Genomic DNA, 6,703 nt, shown 5'->3' on the forward strand with positions numbered 1-6,703 from the left:
CCACAAAACATTTTTACTGCCTTTCAGCACATTGCAAATAACAAAATGGTTATAAATAAAGCTACCCTGCTAAGTAACTTAGGCTGGTGCTAGGAAGAAGAGATCGATTAATTTCTGTTCACAGCAGGAAACTCCCTTAGAATTTCAGCTCCCTTAGATCATGAGCTTATTTGAGGACAGCATCACCATATCAATATACATTTATCTGACTAGTAATCAGGATGCAGGTTGGGATGTGTTTGGGAAATCCAGTGTTCTGTGGTGAAAGGACAAGAGTACTGTAATAAGAAATAGAAAGAATTTACTTTTTTATCTTTTAATGTATTTTCTAGGGAGGTGAAATAGACCAACACCTATCCAAAATGTCCCTACTTTCTCATCATAGTGAAAAGTGCTATTTATCAGCATGGCTGAGTGTTAGGAAAATCTAATAACGGAAACGGTATGCAACTGTAAGGAAGTGATATTTAGCAACATGCACATGAAGCTTTTCTTCCATTAAAATGCTGCTTCAGGCATGACTGTATTGCTTGATTAGTTTTTTTTGAAGAGCAGATTTTCCTTCATAATGAGAACACACATTTCAGCCACTATTATTAATGTGAACATGCTCTAAAATGAAAATAGAAAGAAGACAAAGCCAGGAAGCTGTCAGGACAGTGTAAAACAGCATCAGATCTTGACAAGGTGGGCTGTCTAGTCTTATAATAGTGTTTAGGTACCATGAGAGGCATGTGCTGTGCAAGAACCACTGATACCAGCAGAGTAGTTATTCACATAGCAGTCAAGATGGATCATCCAAAGGTCTTGGTACTCCTCTCCAGTCTTTCTCTACTGTTCTTAGCTTTTAGGATGTTGTGGACAGAATTGCACGCTTTCTGGGATGGCATGCCTGCTTCTTGACTGTTGGCTTAAGAGGTGAGTGATTTTTCCAGAGCTTACTTAAAAAGAGGGCTCCTTGGTGCAATACCTTGCAAAGGATTTGCTTTTGTTACGCAGATTGGAAGTATCTCTCTTTGTCAAGTGAAAGGTGAAATACAAAAGTATTAAACCAGAGCGTTCCTTCAAACAGTTACTTCAATGGAAAAGACCAACTTCAATTTATTTTCTTATGATCATCTATGTTGCAATGCATAAGACAGAACCAGTGAGTCCTGCTGTTCAGCACTGTCACTCCCCTGCTCATTGCACAGCATGGTGATTTGCACCTTGGCACGTGCACCATGCAGAGAGGAGAGTGGGATAATGCTGCTCTGTTTGCATGTTGCCTTGGCTGGATGAATGCGTCAGCAGTGAGAGATAACACAACAGAAACTGGAATGAAGTGAAATTGCAGTGTCTTCTAGAGAAAGCATTACATGAAGGACTTGCTCTTCCCTTGTGGGTATGAGGTTGACAAGAGAGTTAGAGATGTGAAAGGTTAAGCACAGATGGCAAGAAGCAGTTTCCAGCAATGAGGATGAAAACCCTGTGCCTCATGAGCACTACAGAGGCTGAAAGGGCACCTTTTGCAGCTGATGGGTGAGCTTGAGTCCTTCCCAATCTTCACTTTGGTTCCTCTTCCCCCTCCTCAGTGAATTCCTTCCCAGCCCCACACTAAAACTAGATTGAATGCAGGATTAAAGGCACAGGGTTAAAGCTAAGATCATCAGGCTGGAGCTTACATGAGAAGTAGGTAACCAAATAAGAATAGCCAGTATGTCTGCTTGAACTAGCAGAGCCTCCAGTCCCTCTGCTCTGAGGGGAAATACATGCTTCCTAATTAGAGGTACAGACTTTCAAATTGCTCTGCTGTCTTTCTGGAATCTGCTATTGGGGATGCTCCCTGGAGATCTGAGTTCAGAGTGTTTGCATGGGGGATCCTGATTGCTCCCAAAGGTTCCCCTCTGATTACCTCCCAGCCTGGCTGAGAAAGACAAAAGACATACACCCCCTTCCTTGCTGTCCAGCTAACAATGTGACTGTGGCCAGGCTGACAAAACATAATAGTTGAATAGTTTTTCCTGTAAAACCATCCAGACTTTTTTTCTTCTTGAGTATAGTATTTCTGCAACCATATGAGTTTTGGAATCACATAGAATCATAGAATCACAGAATGGTTAGGATTGGCAAGGACCTTAAGATCAGGTTCCAACCCCCCTGCCATGGGCAGGGAAACCTCACACTAAACCATGCCACCCAAGGCACTGTCCAACCTGGCCTTGATCACCAGCAGTGATGGAGCATTCATAACTTCCTTGGGCAACCCGTTCCAGTGCCTCACCACCCTTACAGTGGTATAACTTGGATAACTTGTAAGTAAGATAACTTGGAGATAGTTCAATTTATTGCTAGAAAAATCAAAATGGACTCTTAAACATAAATGTGTGAATTACTTTTTTACCCTGTTTGCATACTTCACTACTTGTGGGTTTCCTTCTGACATGGAAATTCTATTCTGATTGCAGCCTTGCCAGGAAAGCTAACAGCAGGAAATGCTGCTGGATAACTCATTCACAGGAGTTCTGTAGGCAAAGAGGTAAACTTACATCTTTTAAGGCTCAGATTGATCTTGAATTAAGCTGCAATCCCTCTGCCCAACTTTGCTCATTCACTCCTTTCCTGTGCTTTTCCAGCGTGGTTGACAAATTCCCACAGATTTCATGCAAGCTGCAGGATAACTGAAGTTTTTATTGTCCATGTTTTCCCTTCCTCCCTAAGTACTGGAGGTCCTAGCTCCTGAGCTTCATGCTTTCGCCCTGCTGCAGCATGAGCTGCTTGACAGATTCATAGTGAGTATTTTTTATCTATCAGTTTTTAGTGTGCCGTGAACCTTGGGAGTATTTTTATTGCCTACCATTTTCTACAGAAAATGAGTGATTACTTGGGGTTTGTTTTGTTTGGTTGTTTGGTTTTTCCTACCATGAGAGTTCAGGCTGACACTGACACTTTCTGAGAACATCTCTGTGTGTAAGCACCCCTCACTGGCTTGCTCAACTATAATTCTGGGGCTTTTTCATGTACTGAATCCTTTGGTTCACAGGCAGAAATGCCACTTTACAAAGCTGAGGAGAGAAAAGCAATGCAGTCCTTCGTCCATTTTCCAGACTGGGATTTTCACCCAGGTCTGCAAAATCATCTTCAAGTTTGTCTTGCCCTTCAGTATACTGTGACATGCGTCTGTGCATCACAGGCATCGTGTCTGCATCAGATGAACTATGTAGGAGGTGTGGAAGTGTTTAAACACACAAGATTGTTATCTTGAAAGGCAGGAGTCACAGGGAGCTTCCTCTGATCTTTTCCCCATGAACTACATCTCTCCAGTTTAAAGTCTTGTGGCATCTTATGATCTTAGAGGATTTGTGGCAGGGGCTCTTGAACTTAATCTGGAGCTGAAAGCTCTTCAACATCCCATGGCTTTTGTGTTTGAGATCTGGCAATTTTTTCAAATCAAATTCGAAAAACTTCGTAGAAAAAGAAGTGAAAATAGACTGTGTACATCAGGTGCTGCTCATGTGGCCATGCTCACCAGCTGTTATGTTTTGTGGGACTGAAAAGGCACCTGGAGTTTGAAGGAGAACAATTTCTTTTCTAAGGCCTGGGAAAGTGGGATGTATGAGGCTGGCTGTTGAATGTACTCTACTGAAACCAGATTGTTGCTTAAAGGATTCTTTCCTCTTGGTCAGGGACTGCAGTGATAGGACAAGGGGCAATGGGTTCAAGCTTAAACAGGGGAGATTTAGGTTAGAAGCTTAAGTAGAAGGAAGAAATTCTTTACTGTGAGGGTGGTGAGGCACTGGTACAGGTTGCCCAGAGAAGCTGTGGCTGCTCCATCCCTGGCAGTGTTCAAGGCCAGATTGGAGCAACCTGGTCTAGTGGAAGGTGTCCCTGCCCATGGCAGGAGGTTGGACAGGACACAGCAGGCTGAGTAAAGGAATTAGCACAGCAACAGCTTCAGGCATTTGAGGAACAATCATCCCATTTGTAAAAAAACCCACAACAAAACAAAAAACAAAACCAAACATGAACGCGTGTTGGATAACAACACTGGGAAATAAATCACAGAGAAAAGAGAAGCTGATATAATTGTAAACAAAGCCAACTATACAATTATAGCTGCTCAAGGCTTTTATTATGAGAAAGCCAGTTAATCCGGCAAAATCCTTCTTCAGCTCTTTTTAAAAACAAACCCAAGAAATTATGTGCCAGAGAAGCAAACTCCACGGAGAAGCTGTGTTTTATCTCCAATGAGATACAGTAAGGGAATAGAGAGCAAGACTGTACTTTTTTCTGGAGAGCTTTTGTCAGGAGAGATAACTGAACATCAAATATTAGCATCAAACCTAAGGATAAGGAATAGCAAAGATGAAATAGGCATTTCTTTTTTCAGGTTATATGATCAGCTTTGCTCTTCCCCTGTGGCTGCACCCTTGTTCTTCAGTATTTTGTGCCCCAATAGCACTGAAGAGATCCGTGTCTGAAAAGCACCTTCATAATTTTGTAGCTGGAGAAAAGAAATAGCAATATGTTTGCCACAGAACACCCCCCCGGGTGGGTCTCCTTCATGCAGGTGAGGCAAGAGCACCAGAAGTTCCTGAGATAAAAGCAACAGACATCCTGGACTGTGATATGATTTATAAGTAGGTGACCTTACCTGGGGGTTTTGCAGAGGAAAACAGTGCAGTGAGACCCAGTGGCACATGCAATTTGGAGTGTAGGGAGATGGGAATACATGCTGTTTGGGCTGCTTGAGTCTGCTATTTGCCACGCCTGACTCCCGTCAGGACAGACATACACTTCCTCTATTGGGAAGCATTATCCTAAATAGGGTCAGCTGCATCAAGTTCATAGGTCAGGAGACATGTGCTGTTTGCGTTGGTGTAAATGTCTATCTGTGACCTGTGTGTCCAGCCATGTATACATATACATATATATGTGGTATATAAACATTCTCTGTGTGCATGTGCCTACTAGGAAAACCTCTTTAGGCTCACTACAGTTTGGCCCTGGGGGCATGGAGCTGCAGCAGCCTCACATCTCCTGGTCTATTGAATTCAGAGTGCTACATTTTGCTTGAATAGTACCAAGATTTTACCTTTGCTGGGGAACCTCTAAATATTATGTAGTCCTTGCTGAACTTGCTTGAGCAAGTTCCCTGAACTCAGCCCTATATCTTGAGCTGGTTAACAAAGCCCTATATCTTGGCAGGTTAACAAAGTCGAGCTGGTTAAGGTGCTTCAGAGGGCATCACAAGTTTGCCCCCTCTTCTCAGTCTGTAGATCCATCTTCCTTTAATGAAAGATACTGCAGGAAGCCGTTGGATTGCTCATGATTTACATTTTATAGAAAGCTGAGCAAAGTGCGCTTTGGCTCACAGCCAGTGATAATCAAGATAAGAGTTTGTAGGGACTCTGAACTTCAATTTGAGAGGTGAAAAAGAAAAACTAGGTGTAAATGCAATTCAATGGCTTACTGGGCAACAGCACAATTTCTGCCACTTCCTGTCATTTGGGTAATGAGAAGGACATTTATCCTCATAGCAGGAACACAGTCATAGGGTGACTTTTCTTGATGCTCTGTCTGAAAAGTGGTTCTTTCTCAAGGATGAATATACCTTGCACATCACAGACCAGCTAAGACCTTGAAGGTTTCAGCTTTGTGTCAGGGTTACAATTCTGCCACTGGTGACACAGAGCTCATAGAATCATAGAATCATAGAATCATACAATAGTTAGGGCTGGAAAGGACCTCAAGATCATCTAGTTCCAACCCCCCTGCCGTGGGCAGGGACACCTCACACTAAATCATGTCACCAAAAGCTCTGTCCAGCCTGGCCTTGAACACTGCCAGGGATGGAGCATTCACAACTTCCTTGGGCAACCCATTCCAGTGCCTCACCACCCTAACAGGAAAGAACTTCTTCCTTATATCCAACCTAAACTTTCCCTGTTTAAGTTTTAACCCGTTACCCCTTGTCCTATCACTACATTCCCTAATGAAGAGTCCCTCCCCAACATCCCTATAGGCCCCCTTCAGATACTGGAAGGCTGCTGTGAGGTCTCCACACAGCCTTCTCTTCTCCAGGCTGAACAGCCCTGACTTTCTCAGCCTGTCTTCATATGGGAGGTGCTCCAGTCCCCTGATCATCCTCGTGGCCCTCCTCTGGACTTGTTCCAACAGTTCCATGTCCTTTTGATGTTGAGGACACCAGAACTGCACACAATGCTCCAGGTGAGGTCTCACGAGAGCAGAGCAGAGGGGCAGGATCACCTCCTTCGACCTGCTGGTCACGCTCCTTTTGATGCAGCCCAGGATACCGTTGGCTTTCTGGGCTGGGAGCGCACACTGAAGCCGGCTCATGTTCGTTTTCTCACCAACCAACACCCCCAAGTCCTTCTCCACAGGGCTGCTCTGAATCTCTTCTCTGCCCAACCTATAGCTGTGCCTGGAATTGCTCCCACCCAGGTGTAGGACCTTGCACTTGGCATGGTTAAACTTTATCAGGTTGGCATCAGCCCACCTCACAAGTGTGTCAAGGTCCCTCTGGATGGCATTCCTTCCCTCCAGGTTATCAACTGAACCACACAGCTTGGTGTCATCGGCAAACTTGCTGAGGGTGCACTCAATCCCACTGTCCATGTCAGCGACAAAGATGTTGAACAAGACCGATCCCAGCACCGACCCCTGAGGGACACCACTCGTTACTGGTCTCCAGGTGGACATT

General features: G+C 44.2%; 1 long non-coding RNA gene across 1 annotated transcript; it reads left to right on the top strand.

Moving 5' to 3' along the window:
- The first annotated feature begins 754 nt into the window (after positions 1 to 754).
- Positions 755 to 2,746, top strand: LOC130592513 (uncharacterized). Its single transcript, XR_008970555.1, has 3 exons — positions 755 to 918; positions 2,448 to 2,518; positions 2,616 to 2,746. It is a non-coding gene; the product is annotated as an uncharacterized LOC130592513 (long non-coding RNA).
- The last annotated feature ends 3,957 nt before the right edge of the window (positions 2,747 to 6,703 follow it).

This window comes from Pezoporus wallicus, unplaced genomic scaffold (genome assembly GCF_028554395.1).
Source record: "Pezoporus wallicus isolate ANWC-B61680 ecotype Strahan unplaced genomic scaffold, APGP_CSIRO_Pwel_v1 contig_7265, whole genome shotgun sequence".
Taxonomy (NCBI): Eukaryota; Metazoa; Chordata; class Aves; order Psittaciformes; family Psittacidae; genus Pezoporus; species Pezoporus wallicus.